Source organism: Lontra canadensis, unplaced genomic scaffold, assembly GCF_010015895.1.
Source record: "Lontra canadensis isolate GAN:19392208 unplaced genomic scaffold, GSC_riverotter_1.0 scaffold10, whole genome shotgun sequence".
NCBI classification, from domain to species: Eukaryota; Metazoa; Chordata; class Mammalia; order Carnivora; family Mustelidae; genus Lontra; species Lontra canadensis.
Window position 1 is genome coordinate 12,616,029 of NW_022631004.1, and position 15,471 is coordinate 12,631,499.

The following is a 15,471-nucleotide window of genomic DNA, read 5'->3' on the forward strand; positions in this document are numbered from 1 at the left end:
CACCTGTAAAAGGAAAACAATTGAATGTTTGCAGCAGCACTATTCATAACAGTCGAAGAGTGGAAATAATCCAAATGTCCTTCGACTGACAAATGGATCATTAAAACTTGGTGCATCCCTGACATGGAATATTATTCAACTTTAAAAAGAATGAAGTGGGGATACATGCTTCGACACAGATGAACCTTGTACACATTAAGCTAAGTGAAAAAAGAAAGTAACAAAAAAACTACACAGCATATTGTTTGATTCCACGTATAGTAAATATCCAGGAAAGGGAAATCAACAAAGACAAAGTTACTAGCGGTTGCTTAGGGCTGGGTGGTAGGTTCAGGGAAATGGGTAGTAGCTGCTAATGGGTATGGAGTTTCTCTTTGGGGTGAAGAAAATATTCTAGAATTATCTATGTTATGATGATGGTTGCATAACTGAATATACTAAAAGACGTTAAATGGGTGAATTTTATGGTATGTGAATTACACATCAGTAGAAATTATTCCTGTTTTAGTCAAACAAAATATGGTTGGGAGAATACTTTGAAGACCAAAATACTTTGGCGCTAAATATGTATGAAATCACTAAATCAAGCACGGGGACACCCTCTTTGAGGGCTTAAAGAAAAGGTCTAATATTTTGAAGCTGGCCATAACTGAGTAAATGATGGTGTGGTGACACAGCATATGACTTCAAGGAACTTCTACAACTGTGAAAGAATTTCAAGTTTAGTCTTTTTTGTCAGGACTTGACATGCAGATTCAGTTTTATACACAAGAGGGCACTGTCCACCAAATGACAAACTCAAGGCTGCAGGAAAGTAAGCAAATACAATCTCAGGGAAAAAACAAAATATAAAAACAACTGATATTTACAAGTCCCATTAATATATACATGAGTTTGCTTATAAGTGCACAATAACTAGAAGGGCAAATAACATGGACATGGGTGGGAGGGGACTTTGGGGACTTTTAATTTTTATTACCTAAGTATAGTTGACATAAATGCTGTATTAGTTTCAGGTGCACAACCAACTGTTTTGACAATTCCATGCAACTCACCACAGTAAGTGTAATTACCATCTGTCACCATACAACTCCTATTACAATATTATTGACTATATCCCTATGCTGTAATTTTCAGCTCCTGACATTATTCATTTTTGGTTGGTTGTTCATTGCTTTTTAGATTCCACATATAAAAGTGAAATCATACAATATTTGTCTTTGCCTGTCTGGTTTATTTCACTTATTTCATAATATCCTCTATGTCCATCCATGTTGTCACAAATGGCAAGATCTCATTCCTTTTTTTTTTTTTTAAGATTTTATTTATTTATTTGACAGATCACAAGTAGGCAGAGAGGCAGGCAGAGTGAGAGGGGGGAAGCAGGCTCACCGCTGAGCAGAGAGCCCGATGTGGGGCTCAATCCCAGGACCCTGGGATCATGACCTGAGTCGAAGGCAGAGGCCTTAACCCACTGAGCCACCCAGGCGCCCCTCTCATTCCATTTTTAATGGCTGAGTAATATTCCATTGTATGTGTACTACATCTTTCTCTGTTCATCTGTTGATAGACATTCAGGCTGCTTCCATATCTTGGCTACTGGAAATAATGCTACATTGAACTCAGGGGCACATCTACCTTTTCAAGTTAGTGTTTTTTGCTCTCTTTGGGTAAATATCCGGTAGTGGAATTACTGGATCATAGGGTATTTCTATTCTTAATTTTTTGGCAATCCTCCATACTATTTTCCACAGAGACCACACCAGTTTGCATTCCCACCAACATTGCACAAGGGTTTACATTTCTTCTCCTGAGAAGATACTTTTTGTTGAATAATATTTTATGCTTTTTGTGTTCTGAACTACGTGATTGTATTGTTTATGCAAAATGTTATATAGATAAAATACTTTATAAAGAAAAATATTTTGTTCTTATTTAGACTATATGAATCTGATAAAAAAAGATGTGGAGAATATATACAAAATATAGAGATCATTTTAAAATGTTTTAATAAATGATTGCCAATTTATACTAATAGTTTTCTTTTTAAAATCCTTCTAATGAACTCAAGAATCTTCCCTTGTGTTATTTATTATTACCATTCTGTTTTCTTTCTTTCCCCTTCTTTCTTTCCTTCTTCCTTTTTTCTCTTTCTTTCTTTCTTTCAATATATAGGGAAGATCATTTAATTGTTTAATTATTTTTCAATTTTCTTCTACCAAACACTTCAATAGAAAGTTAAAAAAATATTACAGTAAGTACTCACCATTTTGACAATAATTTTTTGTATCATTCATTTGTTTTATTTCATTTGTTTAAATCTGTTTCTCTACATTTATGTGTAATGTGAGCATTTTTTCCCAGATTTTTTTCAAGTTTTATTTTCAGATGCTCTTAATACCTTAAGTATTTCAGTATGCAGCTATTTGATGAAAGATATTCAACTACATTGCCATAATACCATTATCACACGTGAGAAAATTAAGGGTAGTTTTTAATATAATTTATTATCCAGTCCATTTAAAATTTTCTATTTTGCCTAAAATGTCTTATATAGCTTCCCCCTGCCCCACCACATCAAAGTTTACACACAATATTGTGATTGTAATTCCTCTTCAGGCTCTTTTGTTTTAGAGCATTCCCTCATTTTTTAAATTAACATATAATGTACTATTTGCCCCAGGGTACAATTTGTTTGTGAATCATCAGGCTTACAAAATTCACAGCACTCACCATAGCAATACCCTCCCCAATATCTATATCCCAACCTTCCTATCCCGACCCCCCTACCCCTTGACAACCCTCAGTTTGTTTCATGAGATTAAGAGTCTCTTATGGTTTACCTCCCTCCCAGTCCCATCTTGTTTCATTTCCCCCCCATCCCCCATGACCCCCATCCCTGCCTTTCAAATTTCTAATATCAGAGAGATCACATGATAATTGTCTTTCTCTGATTGACCTATTTCACTTAGCATCCACTTAGGTGGAACCCTCTAGTTCCATTCATGTCATTGCAAATGGCAAGGTTTCATTTCTTTTGATGGTTGCATAGTATTCTATTGTATATATATATATACCACCTCTTCTTTATCCATTCATCTGTTGATGGACATTTAGGTTCTTTCCATAGTTTGGCTATTGTAGACATTGCTGCCATTAACATTTGGGTGCACGTGCCCCTTTGGATCACTACATTTGTACCTTTAGGGTAAAAACCCAGTAGTGCAATTGCTGGGTCATAGGGTAGCTCTATTTTCAACTTTTTGAGGAACCTCCATGCTGTTTTCCAGAGTGGTTGCACCAGCTGGCATTCCCACCAACAGAGTAGGAGGGTTCCCCTTTCTCCTCCCCAGCATCTGTTGTTTCCTGTCCTTGGGTCTAAAATGAGTTTCTAGTAGAGAGCATATCGATGGGTCTTGTTTTTTTTAATCCATTCTGATACTCTATGTCCTTTGATTGGGGCATTTAGTCCATTTACATTCAGTGTAACTATTGAAAGATAGGAATTTAGTACCATTGTCTTGACTATAAGGTGACGGTTACCTTATAGTGTCTCTGTTCCTTTCTGGTCTATGTTACTTTTAGGCCCTCTCTTTTATTAGAGGACCTCTTTCAATATTTCCTGTAGAGCTGATTTGATGTTCGCAAATTCTTTTAGTTTTTGTTTGTCCTGGAAGCTTTTTATCTCTCCTTCTATTTTCAGTGACAGCCTAGCAGGATATAGTATTCTTGGCTGCATATTTTTCTCGTTTAGTGCTCTGAATATATCATGCCAGTCCTTTCTGGCCTGCCAGGTCTTTGTGGATAGGTCTGCTGCCATTCTAACATTTCTACCATTGTATGTTACAGACTTATTGTCCCAAGCTGCTTTCAGGATTTTCTCTTTGTCACTAAGACTTGTAAGTTTTACTATTAGATGACAGGGTGTGGACCTATTCTTACTGATTTTGACGGGGGTTCTCTGTGCCTGTGGACTCTGATGCTTGTTCCCTTCACCTAATTATGAAAATTCTCTACTATAGTTTACTCCAATATACCTTCTGCCCCCCTCTCTCTTTCTTCTTCTTCTAAAATCCCAATTATTCTAATATTGTTTTGTTTTATGGTATCACTTATCTCTCGAATTCTCCCCTTGTGGTCCAGTAGTTGTTTGTCTCTCTTTTGCTCAGCTTCTTTATCTCTGTCATTTGATCTTCTGTATCACCAATTCTCTCTTCTGCCTCATTTATCCTAGCAGTAAGAGCCTCCATTTTTTATTGCACCTCATTAATAGCTTTTTAATTTCAACTTGATTAGATTTTAGTTCTTTTATTTCCTTGCAGGTCCAGAGACCACACTGTCCCCGCAAGGGTTCCACCCCCTGCTTATTCTCTGGAGCATCGTCCCTCCTGGGAGCAGACTTCTAAAAGTTCTGATTTTGTGCTCTGCTGCTCTCTTACTTGATGGGAGCCAGCCCCTCCCACCATGGTCTATCTTCCCATATGTTGCCTCAGATTCACTTCTCCCCACATCCTACCTTCTGGAAAGTCATTGATTTTCTATTCCTAGAATTGTTGCTCTTCTTCTCTTCTATCTCCTGTTGAGTTTGTAGGTATTCTGAATGGTTTGATAACTATCTAGCTGAACTCCTGGGACTTGATGATATCTTAGTCTTCTACTCCTCCACCATCTTGCTCCTCCTCCCCCTCATTTTTTTTAAATTAATGACTTTTTGTAAAGACCAGGCAAATTATGTTATATTCAATGTTTTACATTTGTCTGATTGTTTCCTAGTGGTATCATTTAAATTTTTCCTCTGTTATCTGAAAGTTAGAGTCTGGCAAAATTTTTTTGACAAGTTTATTTTTAACATTTTTATTGCACAAAAAAAAAAAACAAAACAAAAGCAGCATCATGAATTATTACAAAACACACTTTTACAGATGCTATCCAGACCAATAAATAGAACATTGTCAGCACTCCAGAAACCCCTATGTACCCGTTCGTAACTCTTTAACTCTCTCTCACCATCTAATATGATCACTATTTTAAATGATTTTATTTATTTGAAAGCGAGAGAATGAGAGGGAGAGAGAGCATGAGGAGCAGGGAGGAAAGGGAGAAGCAGACTCCCTGCTGAGCAGGGAGCCTGACTGTGGGACTCTATCCCAGGACTCCAGGATCATGATCTGAGTCAAAGGCAGTCACTTAACCAACTGAGCCACCCAGGCACCCAATCACTATTCTTTTTATGTAAACCGAGTCCTTACTTTCTTTATAATTTTACCATCCAGGCATGTATGATATGCCATGGTATAGTTTTCCCTGTTTTTGAATTTTATGAGTAATATCATAAAATAAGTATTCTTTCGTGTCTAGCTTTTTTAAGTCCATGTTGTCTTTGTGAGATCATCTGTGTGCATGTGAATAGCTGTAGTTAATTCACTTACGTAGCTTCATTGTAAGAATATGTCTTTTCCACTACTCATGGACATTCAGGTTATTTCTCATACTTACTTTTATAAATAAAGCTACCATGAACACTCTTGCATCTGTCTCTTGGTATACACGTGCTTGCATTTCATTGGACCTATACTCAGGAATATAATGATGGGACCAAATTTCATAAAAATGACAGTCTTCAGGGCACCTGAGTGGCTCAGTCAGTTAAGTGTCTGCCTTTGGCTCAGGTCATGATCCCAGGGTCCTGACCCTGGGATCGAGCCCTATTGGGCTCTGGCTCATTGGGGAAGCTTGTTTCTCCCTATCCCTTTGCCTGCTGCTGCCCCTGCATGTACTCTCTCTCTCTCCATCAAATAAATAAATAAATAAATAAATAAATAAATAAATAAAATCTTTTGAAAAATGACTTTCTTTAAAGTAGTTGTACCAGTTTGAACCCATTGACATTGTATGAGAATAACTGTTGCTGTACATCCTTGCTAACACTTGGTATTGGCAGGTTTTTTGTTGTTGTTGCTGTTGTTGTTTTAAGATTTTATTTATTTGACAGACAGAGATCACAAGTAGGCAGAGAGGCAGGCAGAGAGAGAGAGGAAGGGAAGCAGGCTCCCTGCTGAGCAGAGAGCACGACGCGGGGCTCAATCCCTGGACCCTGAGACCATGACCCGAGCTGAAGGCAGGGGCTTAACCCACTGAGCAACCCAGGCGCCCCGGTATTGGCAGTTTTAATTTTAATCACTCTGGTGGAGGTACAGTAATATGACATCCTAGTTTTAATTGCTTTTTCTCATTATTAGGAAGGTTGAACCATTCATGCTTGAGTCTTTTATAGTTTTTGTGAAAATTCTGTTTATTTCCCTTATCTTCTCCCTTCTCTTTTTGGATTACTGTATTTCTCTCACTGCTCTATAACTTAAATATATTTGGGTTATGAGTCCTTTGGTAATTATGTGGGTTACAAATACAATCCATAGTGTGTTTTGCCTTTGATTATCTTCATGGTGCGTATTGATGTTCTTAATTTTGATATAATCCAATTTATCAATCTTTTCTTTTTTGGTTATTCTTTTTTGTATTCTTTAAGAAATCTAAGCCACAATAAAATCATCCTCTATGAACTTTGCTATTGTTTTGCCTCTCACAATTTCTGTGGTTTGCTAGGAATTTGTTTATGATGTGAGTTACAAGTCAGTGTTCTTTTTTTTATATGGATATCCAATTTGTCCACCACAAGTTATTGAAAATAACATTATTTTTCCACTGCTCTGCAGAGTATCTCATCATAAATCAAGTATCCATTTTTTTGTGTTCTTCTGTTTTTGTGCTCTCTCGAGTTTTATTGATATATTTTTCTTCCTTGTACCAATATTATACTGTATTAATTGCTATGTCTTTATAATGACTCTCAAATTTTGGGTTGTATGTCTTTCACATTGTTTTTTTCCAGTGTTTTGGCTATTCTTTGTTTTTTGCACTTCTATAAATATTGAAGAATCAGGTTCTCATGTTCATTAAAAAACAAGCAAACAAACAAAATATCTCCTGGGATTTTGAATGAGGATGCTTTGAATTTAAAGATGAAATTTGTGGGACAACTGACATCTTTACAGTAATGATTGCTCAATTACCCAATAATCCATACACACAGCATACTCCTTCATTTGCTTTCATTTATCCTTAACCATGTTTTACAGTAGAGGTTTTGTACATTCTACTTTAAATGTATTTGTAAGTATTATTTTTTATGCTACCATAATCTTCATCTTTTACAAAAATTTTATTTTTGAATTGTTTGTTGTAGGTGCTACGAAAATAAAGTGAATTTTTACATATTGGCCTTGCCTTTAGCAGTCTTCAATCTGTGGGTATCTATTGGATTTTCTGCCTGCACAATCATACCATCTCTGAACAATAGCAGTTTTATTTACTATGTCCAAATCATATACTTTTCACTGGCTGGGCCCCTCAGTACAATAATGAAGGAGTCATGGTAACGGTGAACATCCTAGTCCTGTTTTGGGCTCAAAGATAAAGTTGTCAACATTTTATCGTTAAGTAAGTGTGAGGTTCACTGACGGATTTTTAAAAGCACATTCTTTTCTTTATAACAAATTTCCCTTTTACTTCATGCTGCTAAGAATTTTGTTTTTTACAAATCATGCATAGATGTTCAAATTTATCATTGTCTTTCTGCACCAACTGAGATGATTGTGTAACTCTTCCCCCTTTATTTTATTGATTTGATGTATTACCTTGCTTTCTTGAACTTGTGTATGGCTGGCATTATTTCTTAACTATTTGGTAAAATTCATTTTATTTCATGAGCCTGATTCAATTTGTCAAAAAAGTATTTAATAACAAATTCATTTTAGTTGATACAGAACTATTTAAATTTTCTTTTCTTTTTTTAAATTTTAGTAATTTGGTTTTTTTCCTAGTAATTTGTTCATTTTATATGATTTCCAAATTTATTAGCCTCAGGTTGTCCATCTTTTTTATCTTTTTAATGTCCATAGCATCTTCAGTAATATCCTGATGTTTTAATCTGACTAGTTACATGCAAACATAGGATTTACTATATTTAGCTATATAGCTTTAATTTTTACACAGCAATATATCTTGAAAAACCATTAATGACATCAAATATTTTTTCATTGCAACACCTTGAACTTTTTCATGCCATGGAACCAATTTTTCAAATAAAATCTTATTTTTATCTTTCAATGTAGAAACAGAAAAAGTGGAGGTACTCTGTTTAAAAGCAAAGTGAAGGGGGCGAGGTTTGGATCTCCCAAATACTTGGTCTCCCTTTTGTTTGAGGTCTTCCAAACTGAGAATTATTTGCTATATTATATGGTTACATATTTATGTATGTGCAATTTTACCCACCCTCTACTGTTTGATGCTACCAACCCCTTAAAGATAAATTTTTATGCACACCTTTTTTTTAAACTTAATTTTTATTTTTCTAGTGGTTTAAAAAAATGAACGTTCATTTAGCTAACAATTTTACAGATCATAATTTTTTTTATTATGTTCAATTAGCCAACATATAGTACATCATTCGTTTTTGATGTAGTGCTCAGTGACTCATTAGTTGCGTATACCATTCAACTGGGTAGGCTCCGTGTCCTCCCTGGGCTCAGGGCTCTCAGGTTGCAAGTGGGTGACAGCAGCAGCAAATGCCCACCCCCCACCATCCCTCTACCACGTGTGGTGGGCAAGATAGTGTGGAGGTGGGGGGAGACTCCAGACCCAGCGGGTGTGCCCTGGGAATGGTGGGTAGCCAGAAGACTAGAGGGGAGTGAGTACCCACCGCCTTGTCCTCGCCATGCTCTTCCCGTGCTCCAACTCACCTTGTGCACATTTTAGATTAGTGCTTTGGGGCTAATTTCTTGAAATGCAATTGCTGGGCAAAAGATTACGTGCAGTTTTAAGACTTTAAGACTGTATTGATCAAGTGCTGTTTAAAAATGTACCAACTTACGATCCTAGAGGTAGTATTGGGAGTGTTCTATTCTCCACACCCGTGTCTACATTGGATATTATTATTGAATATTTGAAAATATTGGAAGGAATATTATTCAGTCTCTCAAGATGATGATTCAGGTCCTTCACACCTGCAAAAATACTTATGACAGCAGTCAATGCAAAAAACCCCAGGGGCGCCTGGGTGGCTCAGTGGGTTAAAGCCTCTACCTTCAGCTCAGGTCATGATCCCAGGGTCCCGGGATCGAGCCCCGCATCGGGCTCTCTGCTCGGTAGGGAGCATGTTTCCTCCTCCTCTCTCTCTGCCTGCCTCTCTGCCTACTTGTGATCTGTGTCAAGTAAATGAATAAAATCTTTAAAAAAAAAACAAAACAAAACCCAGAGCCCAACCGAACATTCAGGCAAAGATAGTGAAGTAACATAGTTTGGGGCCATTTTTCCTGTTTCTCCCCCCAAATTTTCTTTAACTACACAGCTTTACAATGTGAAGGTAAGAGAAAAAAAATCCAGAATGCAAGAGTACTAGCTCCTGTGTCACTTTTCAACAGACTTAAATCACTCTAATAATTTTAAACAAAAAAGAATTCAAGATAGTGAATTAAGAGTTTACAATTGCTGCCAGGTGAAGGGTCTTTAGGGGTGATTCTTGGAACAATGCCACAGAACCACCAGATGTGTGAACCCTCAGGAATCTGGGTTTAGGAAACTACTGCCCCAACTTTTGAAATCCAGATCCCATAGCCAGAGTGCCATGAAGGTGCAGAATGGCCCACCTTAGCTGTGAACCAAAGATCAGGAACTCTGCTTATTTACTAGATGCAAGCTGCTAGATTTAATGATATTGAGGCCCCACCAAGTTCTGGCTGCCTCTGCACTGATTGAGTTTCTGAATTTAAGTGATTGTGACTAGCAGGGAGGTCAGAGATGGGCAAAACTCTAGCTGCAAGGAAGTCTGGGAAATGTACTTTTTATCTGTACAGATACTGAAGTATGGGATGGCACTCAAAAAAGAGGTTGGATAGCTATTAAGCAAGCCAGTCTTCTACAGACCCTTTATTTCCTTGATGATACGATGCAGTAATAATTATGAATATTGTTAAGGATTTTCTGTGCCCTGTCTGATCATGCCCTCTTCCCTTATCTGCCTTGACATGTGCCATGGGAGTTTGGCCCTTATATTCATCTCTTCGATTATTTCTGGCTGCTAGTCAGTTTTATCCATTGGCAAGTCAGAAGAGGCAACCTGACTCCCATCCTTCTTGTCTGCTTTTGGTAGTGGTTGGTGTTCTCCTACCTAAGATGAAAGCTTCTGCTGGTGCATAGCTCTTGCTGGACGTCAGTTAGAGTACCCTCCACTTGCCTTCTTAGTTCTAGAAATATTAATGACTTCTTACTGTTGCTAAGCATTTTTAACCACCCCTTGTTGGTTCCCTTAACCTCACCCACAGATTTGGAGTAGTTCCTTCACTTGACTCTCTTCAATTACTTCTTTGAATGTGCCATCTTTTCCTGCCAGGAATGTCACTGACATAATGATGAAGAAGACACAGTTTTTATTCCAAGCTGCTTTTGGCCAGGTAGATGAGATAAATATGGCCGTCTGTTAGGCAATGAACTCTGCCCCCCACCCCCAAATTAATGTTCATGTGCTAACCCTGAATACCTTTGAGTATGATTGCTTTCAGGGATAGGGCCTTTAAAGAGGCAATTAAGGTTGATTGATTAGGTGATAAAGTTGATTGATAAAGGTTGATTAAGGGTGATCCTACACTCTATTAACCATAACTTCTAATCCAGTGTCACTAGTGTCGTAAGAAGAGAAAGACACAAGAGCTTGCATGAATAGAGGATAGGTAGAGAGATGGCCATCTACAAGCCAAGGATAGAGGCCTCAGAAGAAGGAAAACCTGCCGATACCTTGATAATTGGACTTCCAGCCTCCAGAAAATAAGTTTCTGGTTTTAAATCCCCCAGTCTCTGATGACAGCCCTAGCAGACTAATAACACCATCATAAAAGCCAAATAAAAATCTATTAAGAGTTAAAAGTTGTATTACTCTCAGAGGAAGGAGCCATTACTTTTAGGGAGGAGAGGTGAGGGAAATACTAAGTTGTCTCAAACAGAACTTGAAAGTTGGAGAGAATAGTAGTACTTATCTCACAGTAATATGGGGATAAGAATAAATATAAAACACAATGTCTCAATAACTGTTGAATAGCTTTGGATGTTATGAGAACACACAGCTAAACTCCTAGACCTGGGTTTGGAATGGTTTCTTGATGTCCTTTGGCCTACCCTTTCTTATTTATTTATTTATTTATTTAAAATTTTTTAACTTTTTTTTTCAGTTATTATTTTTTAAATTTTTATTTAGTTTTTAAATTTCTTTTCAGTGTTCCAGAATTCATTGTTTATGCACCACACCCAGTGCTCCATGCAATATGTGTCCTCCATAATACCCACCACCAGGCTTACCCAACCTCCCACTCCCTGCCCCTTCAAAACCCTCAGATTGTTTTTCAGAGTCCACAGTCTCTCATGGTTCATCTTCCCCTCTAATTTCCCCCAACTCCTTTCTCCTCTCCATCTCCCCATGTCCTCTGTGTTATTCCTTATGCTCCACAAATAAGCGAAACCATATGATCATTGACTCTCTCTGTTTGACTTATTTTACTCAGCATAATCTCTTCCAGTCCCATCCATGTTGACACAAAAGTTGGGTATTCATCCTTTCTGATGGAGGCATAATACTCCGTAGTGTATATGGAGACCATATCCTCCTTATCCATTTGTCCGTTGAAGTGCATCTTGGTTCTTTCCACAGTTTGGCGACTGTGGCCATTGCTGCTATGAACACTGGGGTACGGGTAGCCCTTCTTTTCACTACATCTGTATGTTTGGGGTAAATACCGAGTAGTGCAATTGCAGGGTCATAGGGAAGCTCTATTTTTAATTTCTTAAGGACTCTCCACACTGTTTTCCAAAGTGGCTGCACCAACTTTCATTCCCACCCACAGTGTAATAGGGTTTCCCTTTCTCTACATCCTCGCCAACACATGTTGTTTACTGTCTTGTTAGTTTTGGCCATTCTAACTGGTGTAAGGTGCCATCTCAATGAGGTTTTGATTTGAATCTCCCTGATGGCTAGTGAGGATGAACACTTTTTCACGTGTCTGTTAGCCATTTTATGTCTTCACTGGAGAAGTGTCTGTTCATGTCTTCTGCCCATTTTTGACAATGCCCAAACAGTATCTGACCTGCCCTTTCAATGCTTGGGTTTGTTCTGATGTTTTAAAGTCCCAAATTCCCAATGCTCTTGAATTCCATTTGATTCTCAAGATCTCCCACCCTTGGCCTCATCTCTTAACACCCAACTCTGCCCTTGTGATAGCTAGCCTCTAAGAGGCTTGCAGCAATCCTTACTTCCAGGTACTCATGTCTTTGTAATTCTTTTTTAACAAGGAGTCCGCATGGACTGTTACAACCCAATGAAGTACAACAGAGAGGGCAGTGTGTGGCTTCCGAGCCCAGGTCATAAAAGACACTGAAGCCTATGGTGTTGGGGATCATTAGCTTTGGGGGAAGCCAGCCACCATGCCGTGAAGATACTCAAGGAGCTCTGTGAAGAAACTCACGTGAAGAGGGACACAGGCCTCCTACCAATTTACCAGTCACGTGTGTGAGCTGCCTCAGAAACAGATCCTTCAGCCCCAAGATGACTAGTCTCAGCTGACTTGACTGTCATCTTATTAAAGACCCTGAGCCAGAACTGCCCAGCCAAGACAATCCTAAATTTCTGATCACGGAATCCAAGAATAAATGACTTTTTTAAATGCCTGTAAGCCATTACATTTTGGTTTGTTATAGCATTAGATAACCATTATAGTATGTCTAACCTTCAACCTGATACACAGCTCTCCATATTTTGTCTCTTCTGACATTTTTACACTCCTCTTCTCAGAAAGCAATAGCAAACTAATAATAAATTGTTCATATTGTTGTCTTTTCAGATGCGCTTTTTCCTCCTTGCCAATCCTATAAGACCTAGCACAATCTCCATCTCTTTGAAGGTTTTCTTGATTACGATACTTTGAGTCTTCTTCAGTTTCTCATCATTGTGCCACAGAAGTAATTTGCTGTCTCATATAATTTGTTATTTCACACATTTGTAAAGATAAAGATGATGTAAATTTGTTTCCCACATCACCTAGCATAATGCCACACATGTAGAAGCTACTCCAGTGAAATGATTTTTTAATAAGCCACCATCCAGTAGAACTGAAATGTGAGACAACAGTACTTTCTTCTTAGTCTGAATTCCAGAATTATTGTTTTGTTTAAGGATTGGAGTGAGCAGCTTTTGGTCTCATTGTTTTTACAAAGTTTTTTACAGAACTACTGAAAAGTAGTTTAAGAGGTATGTAGGATATGTGCCTCACACACACAAGGGAAATTTAAAGCAGGGATAATTTAATAAACGTGTTAAGGTCCTAACATGTGACAACAGTCAAGATGACAGCCTGAGGATAGCAAATGTAATTCTGTTAATAAGATATATGCCTCACCCAGCAAGAATCTAATAAAATCTTTGTTTCTTTTAGCATACGGTCTCCCCCTCATGCCAATTTAATGGTTCCTGAAAGACAAAAGTTATGGCTAGCATAAGTAGAAACATGTTTCACTGTTAGTGAATGGCTTCAGAAATCCATCAACACTTTAATTTTATAAGAGAAGATAGTTTTGGAGTAGATACTGCCAATATATTTCAAGTTAAACCTCAAAATCATTGCTTGGTGTGTGTGTAACAGGCACTCAGATTAATGAATTAATACTGACATCAGTCGGGGTTTACCAAACAGACCAACAGAATCGACTGATCGTCTACCTGCTCATCCAACCATCTATCCACCTGTCTGCAGGAGAGATTTATTTTAAGGAATTGGGTCACACAATTGTGGGCACTGGCAAGTCTGAAATTTGTAGGTCAGGCTGGTAAGCTGGAAATCCAGGCAGGAATTCTATGCTACAGTCTTGAGGCAGGAATCCTTCTGTGGGAAACCTCAGCTTTTGCTCTTAAAACCTTCAGTACACTGGATGAGGCCTAGCCACATTACAGAGAGTGATATGCTTTAATCACATTTATGACATACTTCACAGCAACATCTAGACTAGTGTTTGAACAAACACATGGGCACCACAGCCTTGCCAACTTGATACAGCCACCACAATACTGTACTTGAGAAAGTGGGCCTTTTTGGGGATTTGCTTTGTTTTCTTTTCTGAACACTGTACATCCCTCACATTGAGTATTCCAAATGTTCTGGGCATCACATAGAATGCAAAATCAGAGAACAAGATGCTAAGAGTTAATCACCAACATAATCACTGTAATAGTAATAAAACCCTGTTCTCATGAAGTATAGAAACACATCTTAGAAACTTAGTTTCCTATACATGTTCACTTATTTTATTACAAAAATATTTTTTAATATTGAAAAAGGGAAATAAGGGAGGAATGTTACCCATCACAAGTTAATAAAATGCCTCCCATCACTGACAGCTTTTAAGTAAGCAATAACATATCCACAGAATTGCCAAGTTATTCTCTATAAAACTCTCCTAATAAAACTGTAACTCAAAAGTGTTTATCAGAGACAGCAGCTTTTTTCCCAAAGAAATAATATGCAAATAGAAGTGTCACCATCTACAAGGTGGCAGGAACACAGATGAGGAGTGAATGATCTCAAAAAAGATAACCTTACATTCCCCAAACGGCCCGAATATGATCTAATGAGTCAGTTGCAAAACGCTGGCATGAGTAGGCCAAAGGACGGAGATGGTCCTTAGCATTTGTGAAGTACTGGAGATGTCTGAAAACTCTCAACAGAAATGGAAAAGCCCAGCCAGTTACCACTTCCCAAGTCATGTTTTATATATTAAAAAGTATTTTCTGATGGAAAAAGCTGCATGCAGACCCTTCTTTATTGGCCTTTCTACTCAACAAAAGGCTGGAAGTACTTGGGCTAAATGAAGGCCTAACAAGGGCCTATGCACATGGTAACCATCTCAGAGGTTTTTCTTATTGAGTTAGAGTGTGATGACTGTATTTCAGCATGATCTAATGAGATCTTGGTGGCAGAAAAGGAGTGACCCTCTGGAAGTAGGGCTGGGAAAGTACAGCTGACCCTTGAACAAGACTTAGGGATGCTGACCCCTTCCTTGCACAATTAAAAGCCTACATTAACTTTTGATTTCCCTAACACTTAACTACTAGTAATCTGTGTTTTTAAAAAAAAATTTCATTTATTTATTTGTTAGAGAGAGAGAGAGAGGGAAAGCACATAAACAAGGGGAGTTGCAGGCAGAGGGAGAAGCAGGCTCCCAGCTGAGCAAGAAGCCCGATGTGGAACTCGATCCCAAGACCCTGAGATCATGATTTGAGCCAAAGGCAGACACTAACCGCATGATCCACCCAGGTGTCCCTAATCTACTGTTGACCAAATGCCTTACTGATCATATAAACCGTCAATTAACTCGTAT